Raw genomic sequence first — 27,806 nt, forward strand, 5'->3', positions numbered from 1 at the left:
TAAAACAATAAGCTTATGTGCCAATTTAATTTTTTAACAGACTCATAAAATAATGAATGCTTAGTTGATTTAATGACTATGTCCTTATATATGAAATTAAATTGGTCACTGAAAAAATTCTCTGACAGTCAGTATATCATTTGCAAGGAGTTAAATACATTTCAAATCAAGATTTTTCTGACACTTTAATATCATCCCATATTGCAGCTTTAGTTTTTGAAGTATCATATTTTCTCATTATATCAAACTCAAGTCGTGGCTAACTCTACTTCTGAGCTTCTCTCATTTGCTCTTCAATTAAATAAAGATCAAATCTAATTCCCTTAATATTAAGCTTTGGATGCTCCCAGAGTTTGGACCAGCCCTTAGGCTTCATTTTTACTTTCAGGCTATTAACAGGAACTTCTTGGCTCAATTCTTGTAGTCTTGGCTTCATATTAACATCAGCAGTGCTATACTCAGGAAGGGCATCTACTAAGTATAGCAAGCTCTCATCCAGCCATTTCTCTAATTTGATCACTTGGATCTCCTAGATTCTAGGATTATAGAGTTCAGAACAAATCTCAACACTTTGTCCTTCAATAGTATTCCTAAGGATAAAAGTGGCTCCAAGTCCTGCTCCTGATCTCTGGATGCAAATCCCCAGAAACTGGCTGGTTTTTCCATCAGCATATGGGTTGGCCCTAGTAACACTAAGAATGCTTCCAACTTAGAACTTCGGAGTGTGGAGTATTTTTCTCCTTTATTACATATATTTTCTTTCTGACTGAAGTTTCAGAGGATTTGTTCTTCCTCTTTGAATGGATTTTGACTGAGTTGCTTCAGTGGTGAGAAAGTAGAGAGCTGTGTTAACTGTCTATGAATGAGGTCTGATTTTTAGGGAAAGAAACTAGTACCTCAAGTCACACACAAAAACAGTCTCAATATTATAGTCCTTATGTTTCAACTCTAAACAATAACCCTATATACCTAAATATCCAGCAATAGGGATTAATTGGATACATAACAGTACATCCATTCTCTGCAGTAAATCTGTCAGAACCAAATTTGCTTCTACTAGTACATACAAGCTTTGTTCTTGGGTTCCCAGCCATCAGCAGATGCCTGCCTTTTCCCAGTAATACTCTGAGTGTTGAGGGTAGGTAGATGGCATACCACCCAGAGGAGCGAAGCCATGAGTCACTCACTTGAAGCAGGGAGAGCTATGGCCATTATATTTGAGGGGGATTAGGTATGTGCAAGGGGTGGGGATCCAGTATCTGTCCCTGAATAGAGTTTCCAGAAGTCTCACATTGCAAAACAAATTTGTACAACCAAAGTTGTACCTCTTAAAGGGTTTAAAATCTTTAAAGAATTACTTTGATATTACATTTGTGAAGGTTACAATGAAAAGATGACACAGGGAGGCGTCTGAAAGCAGGAGAGGTCAACAACCTCTGTGTGCTATGCCAGTTTGCTCCCCCAACCGCCAGGGTTAGGCTTCCCTGTCCAGCCACTCCTGCCTCGGTTTTGCATCTCTTAAGTTAGATAAAATGTGTGTCTTAGTTTGTGTTCCCGGAAGAAACCTGAGAGGAGAATTTGAATGTAAGTAGTTTATTTGGAAGGGGAAGGGAGTACTCCGAGAGGAGGGAAGCCAGAAATGAAAGCCACCTGTGAATGGTACACTAGCCAACCAGCTCCTCCGTCTGTGTATAACTGGAGCTTAATATATATCTAATGACTCTTTGAAAAAGAAGAACATGCCAGCCAAACTGGCCATGTTACACAGTGTGAATCCTCCGGAGATCCATGCCAGAAGAATTCTTTCTTATAAATTAGTTGTTATGTGGGATGCCACAGCTTGGGCTTTTGTCCCTTTATTTTATTTAGTTATAAGGCATCTAAAACAAGTATGGCAAATAGTATAAGCTCATCAACTCTGATTGAGTGATGGCACACCCCAGAGTTGTGATGAGAAGGATCCTGAGTGTCCATTCATGCTCAGAAATAAAACCGAAGATCATTGACATGAAGGGGGAAGAGCAGTACTCATGCTTTGTGACTGCCATCCCTAACCTAGCTGTCATCTGTGCCCTGTTTATTTATTTGTCCAGGCCCAACAGAATATACTGTAAGAACTTGATAATAATAATCTAGGTATCTTTTAAAATATTATAGCTAGAATATTATGATTAGTTCATAATAAGAGAAGTTAAATTAATTAAAACCACAGGACCATTTCCTTAAAAAAGTCTACAGATTGACAATTATTAAAAAGCATGGGTGAGTTTTGGGAGTAAGAGACTCTCACATGTATTTTGGTGAGTATCAAACTGGTGCAACCCCTTAGGACAAAAAATATAAGAATTTTACTGTCCATGCCTTAGACTCAGCAATTTCATTCTAAGAAACTAACTCACAAGTATCCTCATATGTATACATAAATGCACTTGAGGTATATTTCCTGCAGAAATGTTAGTGGTAGCAAAGATTAGAAACAACTTAAGTACCCATCTCTAGGGGAAATGTTAGATAAATTGTAGTACATTCAGACAACGGAACACTAAGCATCTGAAAAGAGTAATAAAGACAGTGTATGTAAAAAAAAAAGAAAGAAAGATAGTGTATGTAGTGATACATATAGAAAACTCTTCATGATAACTTGCTAATAAAGGTACAAAATTAAAAAACAGAAGGAAAGACACACACAAATACTAGTACACATGTATATTTGTTCATGCAAATTATATATTTAAATGCAAAAACGTGTAACAGAGGTTACCTCTGAAGAAGAATTATTTGACGGCAGGTAGATAGAAGTGAAAGGAATATTTATTTACACTCTCCCATTCATATCTTCTCAAAGTTTCTTTGATTTTAAAAACCATGTTAATATATATATTTTAAGTAAAGAAAATGAACTCTTTTGCTAATTCTAATTGTTCCCTATCCTACTCTCTTTTCTTCATTAATCTTAATGTGGAAGGAAGGAATGACGGAAGGAAGAGGGGAAGGAAAGAAGGAAGGAAAGGTAGGGAAGGGCAGGGAAGGAGAGAAGGAGGGAGGAAAGATCTTTCCTATTCCCTCACATAGAGAAAATCATCGTTAATATTTTTTGGATAATTTTTTGGTATATTGATATTGCCATCTAGTCTTTTTTCCTCTGCATAAGTATTTCTTTGTCTTTTAAAGTTAAAAGTGTGGTATCACATTGCACATAGGCTTATGTTTTTTGCCTTCCACCAATTTTTTATTATTATAAGAATCAAGTTAAGGATGGATACTGAACAAACTGAACTTCCCACATTTTCTATGGACAGAATTTGGGAGTGCAATGTCATGGTTAAATTTATTCACATTATTAGATTTATCAGAAACAAGATAGCATGTTCCTTCTTTTAATCTTCATATCCTTAGCATTTCTCAGTGTCTGCTAAAAAATAAGTGTTGGGAGATGATTCTCCATGAATTTCTCACATTATACACATATTCTAGGTAGAGGCATTGACTGCCTTTGTTCTGGATTGTTTTTCAAGGGTGTCTGTGTAGCAAATTGCTTTGAAAGAGTGAGGAAGTGTCTCTCTACCTCAACAGTAATAAGCAGGTGTGTTTGCTGTTGAGTATAAAAGACCTGGTTTGCCAAGGTCAGAGTTCCTCTCAAATGCTGACACTGGTTGCTGCTACTGCTGTAAGTCTGTGTCTCTGACTCAGGAGTCTCATTACTAGTATGTCTGCCAGCTTCTATGAAACTGTAAAAAGCTAACTTGTTAAGTTGAAAGTAGGGTAAAATCTTATATCATTCACAGTTACTGAGAGTAAGTGTTCAAAACAAAAGTTTATTGAATTAAATAATTTTTAAAATGTTTAGGGGACTTACTCTTCTGACTAATCAACAGATGCCCACGTAAAAAGCCCAAGAACATCTCTTGGCTAGGAACTCTTCCACAATACAGTATATTTTTATTATAGTACCAGTGTGTGTTAGTCACCTTGTGTTTATTTTAGATATCAGTGTTGACTTATAAAGGTTGGCAGCACTCCTGTTTGGACTTGACTAAACTTTGAGTTGTCTGATGGAAACTGATTATTTAAGCATTACCTAGTCCTGTAGGAATGACAGACTTTGGGTGGCTTCTACTTGCTTCTGCATCAGAGTCCCTCATGGATAAGGACAAGATTTGTTTTTTGTTTTTGTCTTTTGGTGTGTTTTAAATGTTTTATTCTTTAATATCTTTATTGTTGAGAGTATTACAGAGATCCTTCCCTTTCCCTCTCCTCTTGCCTTCCTTCACCCAGATCCTGCTCACCCTAGGACTTCACTACCTAATTGTCTGTGTCCACAGGTAATGCATATATGCATATGACTTCTTTGATTAATCTCTTCCCACCCCTCCTTCCTCCTTCCCTCTGAGATTCATCAGTCTGTTCATGTTTCCATGCCTCTGGTCCTATTTGATTCATCAGTTTGATGCCTTGTTCATTTATTTGTAGATTCAACTGTTGATAAATAGACGTTTATTGCCATTTTATTGTTCATATTTTTTTTTTATCTTTCTCTCCTTCTTCTCATCCTGCTCCTTCTCCTTCTTCTTCTAGAATACCCTTCAACATTTCATGTCTTAGTGGTGATGAACTCTTTTAGCTTTTTCTTATCTGTGAAGCTCTTTATCTGACCCTCAATTCTAAATGATAGCTTTTCGGGGTAGACTAATCTTGGTTGTAGGTCCTTGCTTTTCATCACTTTGAATATTTCTTGCTTTTCTCTTGCTGCTTTTAAGATTCTCTCTTTGTTTTTAGCCTTTTGCATTTTAATGCTGATGTGTCTTGGTGTGGTCTTCTTTGGATTCCTCTTGTTTGGGACTCTCTGTGCTTCCTGGACTTGTATGTCTATTTCTTTCACCAGGTAAGGAAGGTGTTTTTGTCATTATTTCTTCAAATAGATTTTTAATTTCATGCTGCCTCTCTTCACCTTCCAGCACCCCCCATAATGTGAATGTTGGTACACTTAAAGTTGTCCCAGAGTCTCCTTACACTATCTTCATGTTTTTGGATTATGTTTTCTTTTTGCTCTTCTGATTAGGTTTTTTTTTTTTTGCTTTCTCAGCATCCTCTAGTATACTGTGGCTTCCCTGTAAATTATTCTTCATTTCAGTTAGTGTATCCTTCCACCAATTTCTGACTGGTCCTTTTTCATGTCCTTGATGTTGATACTAATTTCCTTGAAATTCTCACTAAGTTTCTTGACATTCTCACTAAGGTCCATGAAGCTCTCATTAATTTCCTTAAGCAACCTTATAACCATTGTTTTGCACTCTATATCCAGTAGTTTCCTTGCTTCCATTTCATTTAGTTCTTTTTTTGGAGATTTCTTCTGTTTTTTCATTTGTGACATTTTTTTTTCTATCCACATTTTTGCTACTTTTCTGTGTTTGTATTAGGTAGAGCTGCTATGTCTCCTGGAAACCATAATGTGATCTTGTATAGTATGTATCCTGTAAGGCCCAGTGGCTCAGCCTCCCCAGTCACCTGAACTGGGCACTTTAGGTGGGTCCCTGTGTAGGCTGTGTGCACTGTCTTGTTGTAGTTAAGCCTTGATTGCTTTTGGCATCACTGGGAGGAATTGACTCCCAGGCCAATTGGCTGTGAGGGCCAGCTGCAACTACAATGGAAGAGCTGCTGTGCAAGAGACACCCTATAGAGTAGGACTTGCTTCATAGGGTTTTGGTGCTCACTGAATTCTCCCCTTGACTATGCTGCTTGTGGATACTGTAGAGTTGTAATCTTGTGTGGTATGAAGCTGTCCACTGAGTGCTCTGGCTCTGGGGCCTCCTGGGAGGTGCAAAGTTAACCACTGCCTGTGTCCTGCTTAAGACCACTTGGCACAAGCTACAGAGTGATCTGCAGATGGCTGCTACCTGTGTTTGTCTTAGAGATGCCTAAGAGAGGCTAAGTTGTGAACCTTGGCAAGCTGTTGCTAGTGCTGGGCCTGAGGCCACTTATCAAGAGATATGGGCACACTGAGTCCAGCTGCTGCTTTGAGAGATTTTAGGAAAGTCTGAAGCCTGAGCCAGAATAGGCTATTCATATGGAAAAGACACTGCAAACAACTTGGGTGGGGCTGCAAATTAGGTGGGGCGGGATCTCAGGGAATCATTAGGATAGGGTGAACAGTGAGGGCCAAATTGATGGAGAATCAGATATGGTGCCTTCCAGTCAGCTCTATGCGGCAGGTTGTCCCAGCAGCACTTTTGGCTGTGAAAAAGCTGCTCCCAAGTTCTTGCCCTGATGCCACACAATTTATTTCCTCCCTATATGTCTCTGGATCCTTTCAAGCTGCTGCCACAGTGCTGGAGCTCAGAGGAAGTGAGTCCATCCCTTTAAGAGGAACTTCCTAGGACTCCAGCAGTCTTCATGTCACTCATGACTTCTCTTCCCAGGACTGGAACCCTGGACTTAGGGATCTAGTGTAGGGCTGGGACTCCTTGCTCCTCACAGGAGGCCTCTGCAGCCAAGGTATCCCTCCTGATTAAGAAAATGCCACACGTGGTTGTTGGACCAGCCATTCCATGCCTCTGCCCCTCCTACTAGTCTCAATGTGTTTTCTTCTTTAATTATCTAGTTGTAGAACTTCCATTCAGCCAGATTTCAGGTGTTTCTAAATCAGGGGTCCTCAAACTTTTTAAACAGGGGGCCAGTTCACTGTCCCTCAGACCGCTGGAGGGCCGGACTATAGTTTAAAAAAAACACCTATGAACAAATTTCTATGCACACTGCACATATCTTATTTTGAAGTAAAAAAACAAAATGGCAAAAACACCCGCATGTAGCCCGCGGGCCGTAGTTTGAGGACGCCTGTTCTAAATGATGGTTGTTCTGTATGTTAGTTGTATTTCTGATGTGGTTGTGGGAGGATCCGAGTATCAGCATTTACCTGTGCTACCATCTTGGTTTCTGCTGAGGCCATTGTTTTAGTATACAGAGCTGAAGTTGTATTTCTCTTTCTAAAAATAACAACAAGTTATCTTAAGAATGACACTTTCATCTGGAGCACTAAATACTGACTTTGGTGTTTCTTTTTCCATTTGCTGCAGAGGGGAATTTGTTTTTCTCTCCCCTTTTTAAAATGCCTGGCAACTCTAAGCCTGGAAACTCTTTTCCAAAAGAAAGTGTCCCAGTCTTTCTGCAATACCTGATAGCCAAGCAGCCACCTGTTCCCCACCTGTTAACTATAAGTCCAAGATCCTGGGCAGAGGGCTGGTGTCCGTCAGCTGGGGATCCAGGGAGAAATATGTTTTCCAAGATAAACAAGTGATTTAAGGTTAATCATTATTCATAACTATCTTAGAAGCTATATGGCATGTCAGGAGGGAAGTTGATAGGATCCAGGAAACATAGGTTTGCTTCTAGACTGGCCTCTTTGTCTGTGATCCTGGGCAAATCATTTGACATCTCCGAATCTTAGTTTTCCCACTTGTAAAATAGTAACAATGATACCTGCTCTGTCTATATCATAATGTTGTTTTGAGCATCAAATGAAATAGCTCAATTATGGTTAGAAAATGGAACAATCTTACAGCCCTTTTATCAACATTTTGGCTATAAATTTAGAAGTGCTTTGAAGACCATAAACATCTGTATAAATAGAGGTATTCTTAGTAAACAGTGTATCCACCACATTCTTTTTGAGTTTTTGCCTCTTTTTTTTTTTGCACTGAGGAAAATGTTACTCTAAAAATCAAGCCTATACACCCTTGAATACTATGATTGAAATATTTCACCATTGATATACTTAGATCATGGAATGCTGACTTGTGTTGTTTTTTTTAATATATTTTTATTGATTTCAGAGAGGAAGGGCAAGGGAGAGATAGAAACATCAATGATGAGAGAGAGTCATTGATTGGCTTCCTCCTGCATGCCCCATACTGGGAATTGAGCCCTCAACCTGGGCATGTACCCTGACTGGGAATTGAGCTGTGACCTCCTGGTTCATAGGTCAATACTCAATCACTGAGCCACACTGTCTTCACATTTATGTGATAAGCTGGACCACAGAAATCAAAAGTGAATTAAATCAGCATCGACAAAATAATATAGAAATTGAAATTTCTTTCTGACTCATTAGATTTTCTTAAAAGAGTTAAAACTCGGGCAACTACCCTTGACCCAATTTGTCCCAAAAAGACCCTGAACAGGATAAAGAATGGTTGTCTAACAGCTTGTCAACTTTTGTCATGAATAGGCTCCCTGGGTAGCACAGAAAGACTTTCCCAATTATGAGACGAAGGACTGATCACACAAGGAGCTGGTCATTGTGGCAGCAAGTCACTATTGCTGTGATCAAAAGTTGTATGTTTTGACACAAAATGGGAGAAAAAGAGTTAACACAATATTTATTCATTAGTTTTTGTTGTGTGGCATTACAATATAATATTAAGACCTGTTTCATGGAAATATGGAATAAAATTCATAAATTATATTCATAGAGGTATTTGTAAATGTGATAGAAGGAATACATATTTCTTTTTTGTTTGTTTGTTTGTTTGCTAATCCACATTTGAGGATATTTTTTTCATTGATTTCTAGAGAGAGTGGAAGGGAGGGGGAGAGACACAGAGAGAGAAACATCAATGTGAGAGAGATACATCAATGGTTGCCTCCCACATGTACCCTGACTGGGGCCAGGGATTGAGGTGCAACCAAGGTACATGCCCTTGGAGGGAATCAAACCTGAGACCCTTCAGTCTGCAGACTGACACTCCAACAACTGAGCCAAACCGGCTAGGGTCATATTTCTTTTTATAACTCAAATAACAACATACAGAAACTAATTCATTTCCTTTTGATTTTAATAATCACTCCTAAATGTGTTATATTGGTCCTAATATAAAGTTTTAATGATACTGAGGAAAGCAAAAAATTCTCTAGAGAAGCATTTTTAAACTTCTTCAAATTCCATCTTTAGGATCATTTTATAGTGTTGTCTTACTAAACTGTAATCACCAGTTTCATGTTCTTATGAGATAACCCCTTTATATAATGGATTTATGGCTTGGCTACAAGATTAAAGTGGTGAATTATTTACATGAAGATATTATGATTCATGCATAACTTGCTGTTTAAAGATATTTCCATAGTTCTGAGGCTGCTGTATATGCTTAAGGTATTTTTTAAAATATTTTTTTATTGATCTCAGAGAGGAAGGGAGAGGTAGAGAGAGATAGAAACATCAATGATGAGAGAGAATCATTGATTGGCTGCCTCTTGCACACCCCGTGCTGGGGATTGAGCCCACAACCTGGGCATGTGCCCTTGACCAGAATTGAACCGGGACTCTTCAGTCCACAGGCTGACACTATGTCCACTGAGCCAAACCAGCAAGGACTATGCTTAAGGTATTGAAGGTATGATGACATCCTAAAATATTCCATGAATAATACATTATGAATTTTAATTTTACTTTAAATATATACTATGTATTTTTTATATAAGACCCCTAAGTTGACCATCTTGTTAATAACTCATATGCATGTTCAAAATAAAGTCATTCTGATTTTCTATTATAAAAGACCAGCTAATATTTGAACAGATAAAACTGGAGGATAGGGTCCTTACTGGCAGTCACATCAATATAGCTGAAAAGATGCAAAAAACCCCATCATGTTTTATGTGTTTTTCTGCCTAATGTAATTTTCATTATTATCATCTGTTACATAACAGCATCAATATTGGTAAAGTAATTTGAGAACAAACTAGGATTCATAGCACTCATCTCTCCAGACAAACCAGAAAGAATCTAAATGTTCTGATATACTAATTCACTTTCATTTGTTTGCACTTATTTAACACAAATGTGTTCCTAGCCAGGAATATTTCTTCCTTAATGTGCTATCATTGACCTTTGTCTTTCCCTTTGTGCTGGAGGCTAAGGACAGTAGTTAGCATAATAAATGTGAGAAGTTTGTCAGAAGGCTGATGGACGTCTTCAGCAGAGCTGAAATTCTGCATATTAGTACCTGCTGCCAAACAGCTGAGGGCAATTCACCCAACCTGATAATCCTTTATTGTTTACCAAACCTTACCTTTGATGCGTATATCTGCTTTGCTAAAGGTCAAAATGTGTTACTAAAAAGTCGTGGGTCTGGAGATTTGGGGAGCCCACTTCACTAGAGTTGCGGCCTCTGCCTGGTTCCCCCAACATGCCTTCCAAATTTATATTTCTTGTCTAGTTTCCATTTATGTGCAGCCCTTCTCCAGATTCTTGAACGCTTGTTGTGAAAAAAACTGCGGCATTTATGACGCCTCAATGAGGGACATCTGGAGAAGAAGATTATTTGCCTGAGCAAAGGAAGAGGTCCACTGGTAAAGGTGGGGATCACCAGTAAATTTGATGGGGAGATTCACTACACATAAAGCCCATGCCAAGCTTTGGAATTCACAATCCAGGGTGGGCAGGAACGTCTTTTTCAAGCCAGGCCATAATGGGGAAGAATTTGGTTAAAAGGCAAAATTATAAAGAAATTAAAATGTCAAAAGGTACTCTCTTAAATCAGGCTCAAGGAAAAGGAGTGTCATTTTCATATTTAACTATGTGGGGTCTTGTTCAAATTACAAATTACCTAATTCGTATTGGGGATCAAAAGTCCAAAGGCAACTAGAGAAGGTATGCTGTTAACACTCTCACAGGGAGACTCTCTGATGCTTTTTCTGAAAATTACCATATGACGCCTTGGGACAGGCAGAGTTTAGCTAAAATAAATTTAAAGGGTAGTCAATGCTATGGAGAGAAATTTCCAGGAAAAGAACTGTGATTTATTAGGTCTTGTTTACATGTTTGTTGATCTGTCCTTTTTGTTTGGTTTTAATGTGTTTATTGTTAGTTTATTAAGTATGCCTTTAATTTAATTCAGTAAGAAAAGAAACCTGGGCAGCCAGACCATTTGCTAAATTTCCCCAAACCAAGCAGAATGTGGGGGTGGGGAGACACGTGGTGATCCTGTAAAATGGACGCCCACTCCCGAGAGTGCTATTAAAAAGTCAATAAGTTATCTCTGTTGCAGAATTTGCCAAAGTAAATGCCTTGGACAATAATAATTGGCTTTCAAATTTCAAAATTGTTGAAACGTAGATAAATGAGGGATTTGTGGTAGAGCTTTTCAGGGGTAAGTATAGGTATATTGATAGAAGAGGGGGCTCGTCGAGTTTCCCGAAGCAGAAACCTTAGATGATTATCTCTGAGGAAAGAATGTAGTGATTTTACATTTAAATAGCTACAAGTTTGCCTCTCTGCTTCCCCCTCCTTTTGCCAGCCAGAAACATAGTTTTCCAAAGTCTATGGCAACTTAGAGCTTTGAAGTTTGCTAAATTAAATGATAAAAATTTATTGAATATCTAGATATTTTAAAATGACAAAATACTGAAATATTCATCTGTACGAAAAATCGTTTGCCTCGTACGAAAAATCTAGAGGATAGAATTGAATCTATTAAGTAAATATGTCTTGTATTTTATTTGAAATATATTCTTTAAAATATGAAGTTATTACTAATCTGAGAAATGCTAAGTATTTAACTTGCCAGCTAAAATTTAAAGCTTCTAAGAGTTTAAAGTTCAAATTAAGTTGGGAGAAATTATATAGTTGTGATAACAAAATGCATAAAGTATAGAAATTTATTTTTGAGAAAGTTATTCTTATATTTTCTCTGGAGAAATTAGTAGTTTAAAATATACTATAGTCTTTATATGTGGTAAAATTTCAACCTCGAGTATAATATTTTATATGGTCTAATAAATAAGGAGGATTAATTTTGTGGTCTCAACCAAATTTTTAATATAAAAACCAGTTTAAATTTAATTGATATCTTTTAGAATGATTACAAAAAGTATATAATATAATCTTTGGGATATATATAGTGACCATTTAGCAGGCTGTGCATACAGCAGGCTTGGGTTAGCGGACCGCAGCAGCCAGGGGACGTGAGCCTGTGGTGCCTCCTCTGGAGTTGGGGAGCTAATGATGGATGGGCTCTAGTCCTCATCCAACAACCATCTCCAGCAGGCATGGGGCTGCTGAGACCCAGGCTGGGCCTCTGGCTACAGATCCACAGGTTCGTGGAGACTGACTCTACCAGGCCACCCGGAGGCCATGTGGCTGGGCCACAGGGTGCCCGAACCCTGTACCCATTCAAGATGTGAAGCAGAGAGGAGGTATGGAAAGAAATCCAGAGAATGGGATGTGGGGGTTCAAGACTCACTCCCTTTGGGCTTTGTCCTTCTTGGCCCGCCTGAGGGGTGGCTCCCGGACGAGCACTGCAGCTTCGGCAAAGCTTCCAGCCAGAAGGCGGTGGCCCAAGAGGTGCAGAGCACTGCCAAGGCAGGGTGCACCAGAGGGGGCTCAGGCTGGGGCAGGGGGCCAGCAGGTGGGGATCTGCCTTGCCCATGAAGAGTGAGGTTCTGCATGGGTTGGCCCAGCGGGAAACAAGAGGTGATGACTGCCAGTGTGGAAGGATGCCCGGGTGGAGGGGTGCGAACCCGCAGCCCTGAGGTGGGGGTTGAGGGGTGGTGCCACCTCAGTGTAGGGGCGCCACACTGCCAGGTACCCCACTGAAGCAGTTTCGGTGAAGCTCCTGGCACTAACCAGGCAGCGACTCCTGCTTCCGCTGCGGTCCAAAAGCAAGCCTGCACCTGCCCCTCCCCAAGTTCCCGCTCCGCTGTGCCCCACAGCAGCACGTGCCTGCACAGTGAGTGTGAAGCCTACCATCTGCTCCCCAGAAGGGGGCCAGTAAAGAATGGGGGTAGAGGGGGAAGGGGGAGAGGGAAGAATGTGGAGCATCCATGATGAAGAGGTGCTTGAGAATGAGGTTCAGAAGCCTGACTGGAAGGTTTGTTCTGTTTTCCCCATGGCTGTCCCTTGGAAGGGTGGAGAGCACAGCTGTGAAGGCTCCCTGCCCACTGAGTCCAGTTCCATAGCCAACTGGAATTGGCCTCAGTTTCCTGGTCTGTAAAATGGATTAAGTGTGTCCCAGTGCCTTTGCTGAGCTTTGATGGCCAATTGAGATACTATATAAAGAAAATGAAGGAAGAAGTGAGAAAGAAAAGGAAGGACGAGCAAAACAAAAGAAAGACTGAAAGGAACCTGTAAACCCATTGTCACTTAAATAGGGAATATAGTCAGTAGTGTTGTAATGATGGTATGAAGCCAGGTGGGTACTGGAAATATCGGGGAACACTTTGTAAAGTGTATGATTGTCTAACCACTATTCTGTAACTAATATAAAACCTGAAACTAATACAAAATAATATTGAATATAAAGAAATAAAAATAGGAGTGAAATTTTTATAAATTTCAAAGTTTAAATAAAGACTGTAAATGAAGGAAGGGGGAGAATAAAAATAGTGCTTTTCATTTTACCACTTTATTGTCTTTTCAGTACATGAAAAAGACAGTTGTCTTTATATGGTGCTTTTATACTTTTCTAAGTCATTATCTCATTTGATGTTCAGGGCAACTTAAAGACAAGATAATTATTCCCTCCACTATTCAAAGAAAGAAATCTTGGCGTCTGGCCCCAAACGATTCAATTGTCAAGCCCTTATTGTAAAGCAGGGTTAGTGAAATTTTCTGTGAAAGGTCATATCTATACTAATAAAAGCCTTGGGAGCGATCAGGCCAGCAGAAGAGGGCAGTTGGGGGCTATCAGGCCAACAGGGGAACAGTTAGGCATCAATCAGGCCAGCAGGGGAACAGTTAGGGGGCAATCAGGCTGGCAAGCAGAAGTGGTTAGGGATGATCAGGCAGGCAGGCAGGCAGGCAGCGGTTAGGAGCCAGTGGTCCTGGATTGTAAGAGGGATGTCTGACTGCCAGTTTAGGCCCAACCCCTGTGGCCTAAACAAGCAGTCGGACATCCCCCGAGAGGTCCGAGATTGAAGAGGGTGCAGGCTGGGCTGAGGGATACTCCTGCCCCTGTGCATGAATTTGGTGCACCGGCCACTAATAGTACAATAAAATTCATTACAACTGTTACACAGCTTTAACAAAGATTAACACGAGGCCAATCTCATTTAATCTACCATACTTCATATCATCTCATCCCCAAATACTTCTGTGTGTTTCTCTAAAAGATACATATAAGTATTAAAATAATAACCATTCACACAGTATGGGATATGGTTTCAGTGTTAGAAGAGTTTAGCCAAGTATAGGCTGAAGATTAAAAAATGTTTCCTGGGACTTAACAATTATGCTTACAAATAGTTGTAGGTTTAAATATTTATTTTAAAACAAATGAACCATTGTATTCTGTGATAGCTTACAATTCTAATTGGTTGGCATATGCCCAGCCATTTCTAACATTCTTTCATAATTACTTGTGGGTGGATGGATGAATACGCTGGTGGCTAAAGCAAACTTGGGAAACTTTTCATGTTCTTCTCATTGAGGCTGGTGGAGCAGGCGGTGGGGGTAGTGAGGCAGGGGGGTGTTTAAACAGGCATAAAGTAGCAGGAAAAGATGCTCTGAGATCTGCCAGGTGCAGAGGAAATTCTACTTTTCTTCAGCTCTGTACTAGTCTCAAGCTAGTGACACTTCTTTCTTATTGTGTTGTCATTGACTTTGCCTTTCTCTGGCCCCAAGGGTCTTGTACAACAGTAAGAAAAAGACATAGGGGAGACCAAATATTCTATCAATATATGGAGAGTTTGCATAGTTCTTTATAGCTTAACATAGATGTTGTCATGTTTAACCTTCACCACAATACTGTTAGATAGCTATTACTCTTATGGTGATTGAGCCATAAGCTAAGGATCAAAGCTAAGGGATTTACCAAGATCGTGCAGGAGATGAAGCTGGGGCCCAAGGGTCTTTTGGCATGCTCATGGTTGTTTTGTTTTTTCTGGCTGTCTCTGGACTAAAGCTTTTTAAAATAAATAAATAAATAAATAAATTCTGGAATGATAAATAATGAACAAAGGAGTGTGGAATGAGTTTACAATGAAGTATCTTAAAGGGACAAGGTAATAGTGGCCTCCTCTTTCTTCTCATATTTCCTATTTGGAAATGAAGCTACCCTTCTCTTCTCATTACAGCGATTTCTATCTTTTAAAAAAAAATTGTTATTGTTGAAAGTATTACATGTGTCCCCCTTTCTCCCCATTGCCCTTTCCCCTTCCCCCACCCCCATCAGCCCTCACCGTGATTTCTATCTTAACAGTAGAAATGGAGTCAATGTGTTGATTCCAGGCCAATGCCAAATAAGGGTTCTTCGCCTGGGCCCAGGGCTAGTTTTCAGCGGTCCATAGGTTTGGATGAAAAAAAAAAAAAAATGTTGTTGTTATTGTTTTTTGAAACCTCTAAGTACTTCCCTCAATTATGAATGTAGATTTCAAACCATAGTAATTATTAACTGTTCCTCTGTACCCAAGAGAAACAGAAGACATTTTCTTGTAACATTATGATTGTCATAGATATCTAATCACTACTTCAGAAATAGTAGCTACTAGACTTGTGCCTAGATCTTATTATTTAATGTCTTAAAGACACATATATTATTGTAAAGTTTTAAAGCCATTTTGCTGATTATATTTCTATATAATTATCTATTTTAATTGTAATCATATGTGTTTTATTTTATGCATTTAAAACATTACTCTGGGAAGGGGTACAGGTATCACTAGGCTATCACAGGGGTCCACAGTACAAATAAAAGTTGTAGAGACTTTCTCTAAAGTAACATTCACTGAAAATCTTAAATTATTCCTAAGGAAAAAAATTTTCAAAACTTTTTGTTTTTAAGGAAGGAACTAATCTGAGGCAACAATTATTTAATTTCATCATTTCTTCCATCTCTCTATTTGATCCATTGAACTAGTGACAAACAACTCATGTGCAATAAACATTGATAGAAAATGATACTCCTGTTTCTTTTGGAAAAATGAGCAAGCTGCTGAAAACATACTGAGTTTGGTTCATGGGACATTTCCTGAAAGAGAGATGGCTTAGGATGGAGAGTTTAATGAAATAAGAAGGAATATCTGCATGGATAAATTAGCCAAGGACAAGATTTTACCCAGAAGAAGGCATGCTGCATTTTGTCTAAAAACAACATTTGTCCTTTGTGGAAAATCATGTCCATACTAACTTTTCTGTTTCTTCTCAAAGACAGGTAATTGCATTATTCATTAAATAATTTTATTTTCAGTTGACAAGCAATAAATTATATGTTAAATCTATCCATATCAGGAAAGATATTTGTTGCAGTAACATCTGCTAATACATGTTATTTGCAGAAAAACACTATATCACAATTCTTAATCTAGGTATAGAAATGAATTAGTCTAAACATTTTTCATTCTTCATATATATCAGGAGGAATTCAGAACCTTCAAATGATTTGTCTTATAAAACTGTTACAATAGTCATTTTTACTTTCCTTCTAGAAATTATTTTGCTTGGTTTGTTACTTCTTCTTATAAAAGTCAATACTGGGTAAAACCTTTGAGAAATTAGTGATTGTCAAGGGCAGCATGTAGAACATAATGTTTAAAAACTACAATGGGCAAAAAGAATGTGTTGTTGCTCCCTTGTCAGCTTACATCCTTGCAAAGCCCAAGTCTGGAGTTAGTTCAGCAGACTATTTTTCATGTCTCCAAGCATTTGCCCTGGCTGGTTCATTTCCCTGGAATGTCCCCCAACACACACACCCCCACCCCCATTCTCACTTACTCTCTACAATCTCAAGATTGTCCAGTGATTTTTTTCCCCAAAAACTTAGCCTGACTGCTCCTCTCATTCCAGATTGGGTTACTGCCCCTCTGTACAGCTAAAGTCCTCTGTCTTCCTTCTAGGTTCATGAACTGCTCTCTCTTCTCCCCTCCCAACCTCTGATCATCATGCTCTAGACCAGGGGTGGGGAATCTTTTTTCTGCCAAGGGCCATTTGAATATTTATAACATAATTTTGGAGCCATTATCAACAAAAATTATTAAGCTATAGGATCCTCCCCACCAGGGCCCTGGTAGGGGCTCAAGCAGAAGGCAACAAATCAATGTTTCGCTCACATCGATATTTCTCTGTCTTTCCCTCTATCTTTCACTCTCTCTAAAAATCAATGGAGAGGTGGACAAATGGCAGCAGAATAGGCAGATGTGTCCTGAGCCTTGTCCTGGAGCAGATAGAAGGAGCAACTAAATCAAATAACATCTGCCCCGAATTGGTGAAGTAGACACAGCTGGTGAGATAATTTGCAGCCAGGAAGGGCAGACAACACCTGGAGAACAGTAAAATAACGGATCTGGGCTGGAGAGAATTATGAGGCCTCCAAGCCCAGAGGGTCAGAAGGAAGTTGCATGGCACCAAACCTGCATCCCTTGGGACAGGCATAACATCTGAATGTAGAAAGGAAGTCCAGAGGGCTGCTGGCAGCAGGGGATTCTAGGTCTAAACCCATAGCCACGAGAGGCTGAGCCCCAAGGGGGCAGGCCTGAACAACTGCCCAAGTTGTGCCATACTTCGGGGGAGGGGGGGAGGGCGGGGCAGGTTTTGCAGTGGTGCATCTCTTTTGCCTCTTTGGTCTTTGCTTTTATTCTCTAAACCTAGTTCATAGGACCTTTCATATGCAAACACTCACCTATGGCTGAGGTGTGGACTTGTGGAGTCTGGGGAGTGGCTGGGGAGAAGAGCAGCTCAGGGAGAGGTGGCTGGGAGTCTGGCACTGAGACATACCCGACACCCCAGACCTAAGCAGCCATTTTCCCCTGAAGAGATAGCCCCTCCCTGCAGTCTCCAGGCAACCAATACAGCATCACCCAGACTACTCCCTGAGTGCTATAAAGGATACAAAAAAAATCTGAATAGTTCCTGAGAGCCCACAGGGACTGGCCTGAAGAGAGGCCTTGCAGTCCTAGAAAGCCATACAGCAAGTTCCCCAACGATAGCTCTGCAGAAATAGCCACTTGAGAGATTAAGATTGAAAGTGGGCAGACAGGCTAAGTGGGAAGACTGGTCCCGTCTGCTGACAGTCAAGGCTGTGGAGATAGACACAAACAGAGGAGCGGTGGACCGCTTGGAACTTCAACAATCTAACAGGAAACTGAGAAGTGGCAGACAGTACAGAAGCATGGGATCTTAAACCAGCCCCCATGGGGCATTAAAATTTGGCAGACACTTCACTTTTTCATTTTTATTTTATTATTTTGTTATCACTCTTTTTTTTCTGTATTCATTTGTTTCTTTATTTTTCTTTCTTCTTCCATTATTTTTTATCATTCTATTTTTATTTTTATTTTTTAATTTTATCCTATTTTATAAATTAACTAGAGGCCCGGTGCACAAAATTCATGCACTGGGGGGTGTCCCTCAGCGCAGCCTGCACCCACTCCAATCTGGGACATCCCTCTCACAATCCCGGACAGCTGGCTCCAAAGCACTCATCTGCCTGCCTGACTAATTGCCCCTAACTGCTTCTGCCTGCCAGCCTGATCACCCCTAACTGCTCCCCTGCCAGCATGATTAACACCTAACTGCTCCCCTGCTGGCCTGATCATCCCCAACTGCCCTCCCATGCTGGCTTGGTCACCCCCAATTGCCCTCCCCTGAAAGCCTGGTGCTGCTCAACTGCCCTCCCCTGTAGGCCTGGTCTCCACCAACTGCCCTCCCTGCCGGCCTGGTTGCCCCTAACTGCCTCTGCCTGCCTTATCACCCCTAACTGCCCTCCCCTGCTGGCCTGATCTTGCCCCCAACTGCCCTTCTCTGCTGGCCAATTTGGTTCTGATTGGTTGGTTTCTATGCCAGTCAGCATCAAAAGCTCCACCTCCTAGGCAACAATTGGCTCCTTACAGTTGACCCAGATTTGGTTCTGATTGGTCAGTTTCTATGCCAGTCAGAGTCAAAAGCTCCGCCTCCTAGGCAGCCATTGGCTCCTCACAGTTGACCCAGAATTTGTTCTGATTGGTCAGTTTCTATGGCAGTCAGAGTCTCTGGGCCTATCAACGGGGCCTGATCAGAAAGGTGGGGCTGATCAGCAGCCCCGGTGGAGGTCTGGAGAGAAATGGAGGTGCGGCTGCTGGCCAGGCCCGGAGCTAAAGAGAGAGACAAGTGCTGATCAACAGCTGCCACAGAGGCTATGGATCAGACCCTGCTTCTCTCTTCAGGCCTCTCTCCAGGCCTGATTCGCAGCCCCCTCAGCAGTCAGTGCTGGGTCACCACCTGTAGCCATAGCAGTCAGTGCTGGGTTGCCAAGGAAATCCAGGGCTGACTGCAGGACTGAATTCTGGTTGGTCGAACCTCCAGTTGTTGTGGATGTGACGGACCCAGGATTTTTATATATTAGGATTTTTAAAAATTTGTTTTCTCTTCTTTCTCTTTCTTCTTATCCACTCATCCTCTTTCTACTTCCTCTATACTGAACTGAGGTCTTCCCCATATTCATCCAATTCCTTAACCTTATTTTCTGTATATAAGCTTGGCCTCTACAGATTCTGCCCCCACCCTCTTTTCTGGGTGTTTGGTGTTTGCATATTTTGGTTTATCTGTTTGTTCTGTGGTGTTTTCACCCCATATACTTATATATTTTTCCTCTTTCTTCCTTTTTCTTTTCCCTCTTACCATTTTTTCTCTCCTTGGTGTCATTTGTGCTCTCTTTTCTCTTCCCTAATTCTCTTTTTTCTGGTGGTCTCTTATATTGCAGTTATCGGTGTCATGAGTACATTCATGTTTTAGTCCCTTTGTGTCGTGTCTTGTCAAGTTGCATTTTGTCCTGTTTGGTCAATGTGGTAGAGAGCGATCCACATAACCAGACACATGGAGAGAAGACTCCATCCACGAATGGGTCAATAACACTCCAGACCCAACTACAGAGAAAGGAAGATGACAGCAGTGCAGGAGAGAGCTTGAGTGAGTGAGGGAGTGAAAGGGGAGTGTATGGATATGTGGGGTGTGTGCATGTGTATGTGAGTGAGGGACAGTTAGATCCTGAAGAACCTTCTGGGACAGGCAGACCAGGTTTGCCTAGCTGGGCAGCCTCTGCTACCATTGCAAACTGTCCTGGGGAAGCTGGCTTTACCAAAGAGGCTGTGCCTTCTTGAATGGGAGAGCTTCTGTGACTGGTAACCCAGCCTCACCTCCACCCAGAGTGCCCTCAGACACAACCTGGGACTATACAGCCACCCCTGCCAAGGACCTGCTGCCTTGGCTGCAGTTCCACAGTCACTGAGACTCCAGCCACCCCAGCCATGGGCTTTGGTGAGTTCCGAAGCTCACTTCCCTCTGGCCTGCCCAATGCTTTGCCCAGGGTGCTGCGACCACACGAGCAGCAGCAGTGCGAGAAGTCTGCTTCTGTATGAAAAGCAGCAGCCACATGAGCATCCCACCTCCATCCAAGGAGCAGCAGCCTCCCTCATGTGGCCTGTCTTCGTCTGAGGAACAGCAGCCATGTGGGCAGCCTTTCCCCATTCAAGCAGCAGCAGCCCTGCGAGCAGCTTGCACCTGTCCAAGGTGCAGCAGCCATGCACAGCCCACTCCTGGCTGAGTAACAGAAGCCTCTTGAGCAGCCTGCTCCCACCAGCCAGAGGAGCCACCACTTCTGTGAGCAGCCACGTGAGCAGTGCCCACCAGAGGAGCCACTGCCAACTAAGGAGAAGCCACTACCATGATAGCCTGAGGAGCAACTGCTGCCTGAGGAGCCATTGCCACCTGATGAGCAGCCACCGCATGACTCGACACCTGGATCCTTCAATGAGAGCAAAAATGGGGAGACAAAGAAACCCCCAAAGGAAAGAAAATGAGGAATAGCCAGAAAAGGAGCTAAGTGTAATGGAGGTATGCAATATATCAGAAAAAGAATTCAGAATAAGAATCATATAGTTCATAAACTGGATGGATGAAAAAAATCAACAACTTATGTAAGAATCAAGAAAAAATAAAGAGTGATATAACTGCAATAAAAAGCACTATGAAAAGTTTCAACAGTAGACTAGGAGAAGCTGAGGACCAAATTAGCAAATTAGAAGACAGAGAAGCAAAACACACCCAAACTGAACTGCAATTGGAAAAAAAATTAAAAGACAGGAGGAGAACCTAAGGGATCTTTGGGACAACATGAAATGAAGCAACATACGAATAATAGGGGTGCCAGAATGACAGAAATAGGAACAAGGATTAGAAAACCTAATTGAAGAAACAATGTCAGAAAACTTCCCTGATGTGGGGAAGTAAGTCACACAAGCACAGAGAATCCCAAACAAGATGAACCCAAAAAGACACACACTAAGACATGTCATAATTATGATGGCAAACATTCAGGACAAAGAGAGAATCCTAAAGGCTGCAACAGAGAGAAAGAAAGTTATGTACAAGGAATCTTTCATTAAATTATCAAATGATTTCTCAACAGAAGCACGTCAGGCCAAAAAAGAATGGAAGCAAATTTACAAAGTGATGCAAAGCAAGGGACTGAATCCAAGAGTAGTCTATACAGCAAGGCTATCATTCAAAATTGAAGGGGAAATAAGGAGATTCATAGACAAAAAAAAAAAAAAAGGCTAAGGGAGTTTATCACCATCAAGACAGCAATCACAGAAATGCTAAAGGGACTTGTATAAAAAAGAAGAAATAAAAAGGGAAGAAGGAACACAGGCATGAGAAATAAAAATGCTACAAACAAGTACCTATCAATAATAACTTTAAATGTAAATGGACTAAATGCTTTAATCAAAAGACATTGAGTGGCTGAATGAATAAAAAAACATGATGCATATATTTGCTGTCTACAAGAGACCCACCTTAGAACAAGTGATTCATACAGACTGAAAGAGAAGAAATGGAAAAATATCTTTCAGGCAAATGGAAATGAAAAAAAAAAAAAAAGCTGGGGTAGCAATACTTATAACTGACAAAATAGGCCTCAAAGTGAAGGCCATAACAAGAGATAAGGAAGGTCACTTCATAATACTAAAGGGATTGATACAACCAGAGGTTATAGCCCTGGTAAACATGTATGCACCAATGCAGGAGCACCCAAATACATTTAAAAAAAAAAATTCCTCAAAGATATCAAAGGAGAGATCGACAACAATACAATCATAGTAGGGGACTTTAATACACCACTGACATCACTGGATAAATCGTCTAGACAAAAAAATCAGCAAAGAAACAGCAATCCTAAATGACTCACTAGATCAGATGGACTTAATTGACATCTTCAGAACATTTCACCCCAAATCCATGGAATATATGTTCTTCCCAAGTGCACATGGGACATTTTCAAAGATAAACCACATATTAGGTCACAGGCAAAGTCTCTCCAAATTCAAGAAGATTGAAATCATATCAAGCATCTTCTCAGACCACAATGACATAATATTAGAAGTAAACTACAATAAAAACAATCACAAAAATTCAAACACTTAGAAGATGAATAGCATGCTATTAAGCAATGATTGGTTTACCAAAGGGATCAAAGAAGAAATTAAAAACATCCTAGAAATGAATTACAATGAAAACACAACAATCCTAAATTTATGGGACACACTGAAAGCAGTCCTGAGAGGGAAGTTTATAGCTCTACAGACCTTCTTTAAAAAACATGAGAAAAAAAAATGGTAATAAATCATCTAACTCTACTACTTAAAGAATTAAAAAGAGAGAAACAAGTAAAGCTCAGAGTGAGCAGAAGGAAGGAGATAATAAAGATCAGAGCAGAAATAAATGAGATAGCCAGGACAGGTTTGGCTCAGTGGATAGAGCGTCGGCCTGTGGACTGAAAGGTCCCAGGTTCGATTCCGGTCAAGGGCATGTATCTTGGTTGCGGGCGCATCCCCAGTGGGGGGTGTGCAAGAGGCAGCTTATCAATGATTCTCTCTCATCGATGTTTCTGGCTCTCTATCCCTCTCTCTTCCTCTCTGTAAAAAAAAAAAAAAAAAAATCAATAAAATATATTTAAAAAAAAAAGTTTGGATTAGAGATGCATACTTCCTGCCTAGAATGTCTTTAAAAAAAAAAAAGAAAAGAAAAAAAGAAATGAATGAGATAGAGACAAAAAAAAAAAAAAATTACCAAAGATGAATGAAACCAAGAGCTGGTTCTTTGAAAGGATACACAAGATTGATGAACCTCTAGCCAGGCTCACCAAGAAGCAATGAGAGAATACCCAAATAAACAAAATCAGAAATGAAAGAGGTGAAATAACAACAGATTCCAGAGAAATACAAAGGATTGTTAAAAATACTATGAACACGCCTATTCCAATAAACTAGACAACCTAGAGGAAATGGACACATTCCTAGAAAAATACAACCTTCCAAAACTCTATCAGAAAGATTCTAAGAATCTCAATAGGCTGATAACTGTGGAGGAAATTGAAGCAGTCATCAAAAAGCTTCCAGCAAACAAAGGTCTGGGGCCAGACAGCTTCACAGGGGAGTTTTCCCAAAATTTAAAGAGGAACTAAAAGCTATCCTTCTCAGACTATTCCAAAAAATTCAAGAGGAAGCAACACTTCCAAGCTCATTCTGTGAAGCTAACATCACCCTAATATCAAAACAAGATAAAGACAACACAAAGAAGAGATTTCCAGGCCAATATCCCTCATGAACATAGATGCCCAAATTCTCAACAAAATTCTAGCAAATCATATCCAGCATTACATCAGGAAGATCATACACCATGACCAAGTAGGATTTATCCCAAGGATGCAAGTATGGTACAATATCTACATATCAATAAACGTGATACATCACATAAACAAATCCTATATAATAAAACCTTAATATGCAAATCCACTGAACAGCAAAATGACCAGTTGCTTTGATGCACATTGACCACCAGGGGGCAGAGGCTCAACGCAGGAGCTGCCCCCTGGTGGTCAGTACACTCCCACAGGGGGAGCACCCCTCAGCCAGAAGCTGGCAAGCACAGTGGCAGTGGAAGGAGCCTCTCCCGCCTCTGCAGCAACACTAAGAACCCCTCAGGGGATGTCTGACTGTGGACAGTGGGCCTAAGCTGGCAGGTGGACATCCCCTGAGGGGTCCTGGCTGTGAGAGGGCACAGGCTGGGCAAAGGGGACCCCCCCCCCGCCCCATGCACAAATGTCATGCACCAGGACTCTAGTTGAGAGATAAAAATCACATTGTCATATCAATTGATGCAGAAAAAGCATTTGACAAAAATCCAACACCCTTTCATGATAAAAACCCATAGCAAAGTGGGAATAGAGGGATCATACCTCAACATAATAAAAGCCTTATACAACAAACCTACAGCCAACATCATACTCATGGGCAAAAACTAAAACCATTTCACCTAAGAACAGGAACAAGACAGGGATGCCCACTTTCACCACTCCTGTTCAACATAGTACTGGAAGTGCTAGCCATATTAATTAGACAAGAAGAAGAAATAAAAGGTATCCAAAATGGAAAAGAAGACGTAAAACTGTCATTTGCAGAAGACATGATACTGTACATAGAAAACCCTAAAGACTCCATCAAAAAATTATTAGACTTAATAAATGAATTTGGCAATGTAGCAGGATACAAAATTAATGCCAAGAAATCTATGGCATTTCTATATGCCAATAGTGAACTTACAGAAAGAGAGATTAAAAAAACAATTCCATTTACCATTACACCAATAAAAGTAAGATACCTAAGAATAAACCTAACTAAGGAGGTAAAAGACCTGTACTCAGAAAACTACAGGACACTGAAAAAAGAGATAGAGGAAGACATAAACAGATGGAAGAACATACCGTGTTCATGGACTGGTAGAACCAACATCATTACAAAGTCCATACTACCCAAAGCAATCTATAGATTCAATGCACTCCCCATTAAAATACCAACAGCATATTTCACAGACCTAGAACGAATTCTCTAAAAATTCATCTGGAATTAAAAAAAGACCCTGAATAGCTGCAGCAATCCGGAGAAAGAAGAATGTAGGAGGGATCTCAATACCAGATATCAAGCTGTATTACAAAGCCGCCGTTCTCAAAACTGCCTGGTACTGGCACAAGAACAGACATATAGACCAATGGAAGAAAATAGAGAACCCAGAAATTTACCCAAACCACTATGCTGAATTAATATTTGACAAAGGAGACAAGAGCATACAATGGAGTCAAGACAGTTTCTTCAATAAATGGTGCTGGGAAATTTGGTCAGATACATGCAAAAAATGAAACTAGATCACCAACTTACACCATACACAAAAATAAACTCAAAATGGATAAAGGACTTAAACGTAAGAGGGGAAATCATAAAAATCTTAGAGGAATCCACAGGCAGCAAAATATCAGACATATGCTGCAGCAATATCTTCGCTGATACAGCTCCTAGGGCAATGGAAATTAAAGAGAAAATAAACAAATGGAACTACATCAAAATAAAAGGCTTCTGCACAGCAAAAGAAACCATCAACAAAACAACAAAAAAGCCCACTGCATGGGAGAACATATTTGCCCATGTTATCTCCTATAAGTGTTTTATCTCCAACATTTACAGGGAACTCAAACAACTTAACAAAAGAAAGATAAACAACCAAATCAAAAAATGGGCAACAGACCAAAACAGATACTTTTCAAAAGAGGATACAAAGAAGGCCAAGAGACACATGAAAACATGCTCAAAGTCACTAATCATCTGAGAGATGAAAATCAAAATGACAGTGAGGTATGATCTCACACCTGTCAGAATGGCTATCATCAACAAATCAACAAATGACAAGTGCTGGAGAGGATGCGGAGAAAAAGGAACCCTTGTGCACTGCTGGTGGGAATGCAGACTGGTGCAGCCACTGTGGAGAACAGCATGGAGTTTCCTCAAAAAACTAAAAATGGAACTCCTATTGGACCCAGTAATCCCACTTCTAGGAATATATCCCAAGAAATCAGAAACACCAATCAGAAAGGATATATGCACCCCTATGTTCATAGCAGCACAATTTACCATAGCTAAAGTTTAGAAACAGCCTAAATGCCCATCAGCAGATGAGTGGATTAGAAAACTGTGGTACATCTATACAATGGAATACTATGCTTCTGTAAAAAGGAAGGAACTCCTACCATTTGCAACAGCATGGATGGTCCTGGAGAGCACTATGCTAAGTGATATAAGCCAGTCAGAGAAAGATAAATATCACATGATCTCACTCATTTGTGGAATATAATGAACAACATGTACTGATGAACAAAAACAGATCCAGAGACAGAGAAGCATTGATCAGATGATCAAACCTCAGAAAGAAGATAGGGGTGGGTGGGAAAAGGGGGAGAGATCAACCAAAGGACTTGTATTCATGCATATAAGCATAACCAATGGACACAGACAGTAAGGGGTTGAGAGCATGAGTGAGTTGGGGGGATGGGGGCAATGGAGGCATAAGGACACATATGTAATACCTTAATCAATAAATAAAGAAAAATGTTAAAAAATCAATGGCAAAATATCCTTGGGTGAGAATTAACAAAAAAATATTAGCCTAGTATATTTGATCAAACATTTCATTAACACCTCCCCTCTTCCCCCCGCCCCCACCCATGCCTTGGCAGGGCCAGACCAAATGATTTTGCAGGCCTTACAGGGCTCTCAGGTCAGATGTTCTCACCCCTGCTCTACACTATGAACCTCTTGAGATTGGAATTATGTCTTTGAGTTACAGGCAAATATTAAGCCCTCAAGATTTTCTGTAGAATTAATTCAATGAATAAATGAATGAAGCCAACAAATAAAAGACTAATGTGAAGTGTATATAAGGAAGGGTGGAGAGGCATGTTGGTCCCAGGCAGTCTCACTTGCATGGGAATAGTGAGAAATGGGACAGCTGCCAAGACCCTGTACTTTGAGCTTTTGCATGCTACAGAGGGAAAATGAGCTTTATACCTAACTATATAGAAATACTTTCAGTGTAGCAAATAAGAATACTTTCAGTGTAGCAAGTAAGTAAACATTTTCTGATGTTTAAATGCTACATTTCTCTAAATCAGAGAAATTTGCTTTTATTTGCTCTGTACTTTCACCCATATGACTGGCAGAAAATTCAACCTCAATCATGTTTGGTGTGTTCTCTCTTATCCTCCAGGGATTCATTCAAGGATATCCTGGTATTTGCAATGCCATGGCTGGCAGAGTCCTATCAGCTGCTCCATCTGCTGTGACTCCGCAGTTTCCCAGGGCACTGGTCAGGCAGCTGTACTAGGAAGACCAGAGATGCCCCTCATGGTGGTGCACTGTTCTACCACACACAGAACCTCAGACTCCTGTGAACTTGGAGGTAAGTGTGGAACCGCTAATGGGCACCGTGTAATTATTCCCCTTAGGCACTTCTATGAGAGGGAGCCTAAGCCCTGGAGCCTTCCAGAAATCAGTGCACATGCCCCACTCTCAGTCGCAGGACCACAGGGAAACAAACCTTCTTCCTCGGTTAGGTAGCTTGTGTGGCTTCCACTCCAAAGCCCTAACCTCTATGTTCTCCTCTGGGGAACCCAATCCAGGGAAATTTTTGTACTGAGATTTATGGGTGGAAAAAGAATCTGAAAATAACAGTTATTCCTTTCTTTACAACTCACCTTGTTACACAGGTCTTCAGAAGTCACAGAGAGTTTTTTCTTCATCTTCCCAAATTCTCCCCACCCCTAACCCACCAGCAGCCCTGAAGCTCCCCACAGTTCCAGCCAGTATTTTGCTTTGTAGCATGCAAAAGCTCAAAGTGCAGGGTCTTGGCAGCTGTCCCATTTTTCTTCATCCTGTTCATGACTCCAAAGAAAACATTCCTAACTCAAAAACAAGCTGAAGGTTTCTGTTGAGACTTCAAATATTTTCCCAGAGTACACCATAAA

The 27,806-nt window shown here is 40.5% G+C and overlaps 1 pseudogene; it reads right to left on the reverse strand.

Annotated features, from left to right (window-relative positions):
- Nucleotides 1-265: 265 nt before the first annotated feature.
- Nucleotides 266-27,581, reverse strand: LOC103302016 (39S ribosomal protein L19, mitochondrial-like; annotated as a pseudogene).
- Nucleotides 27,582-27,806: the final 225 nt, after the last annotated feature.

This window comes from Eptesicus fuscus, chromosome 3, assembly GCF_027574615.1.
Source record: "Eptesicus fuscus isolate TK198812 chromosome 3, DD_ASM_mEF_20220401, whole genome shotgun sequence".
Taxonomy (NCBI): domain Eukaryota; kingdom Metazoa; phylum Chordata; class Mammalia; order Chiroptera; family Vespertilionidae; genus Eptesicus; species Eptesicus fuscus.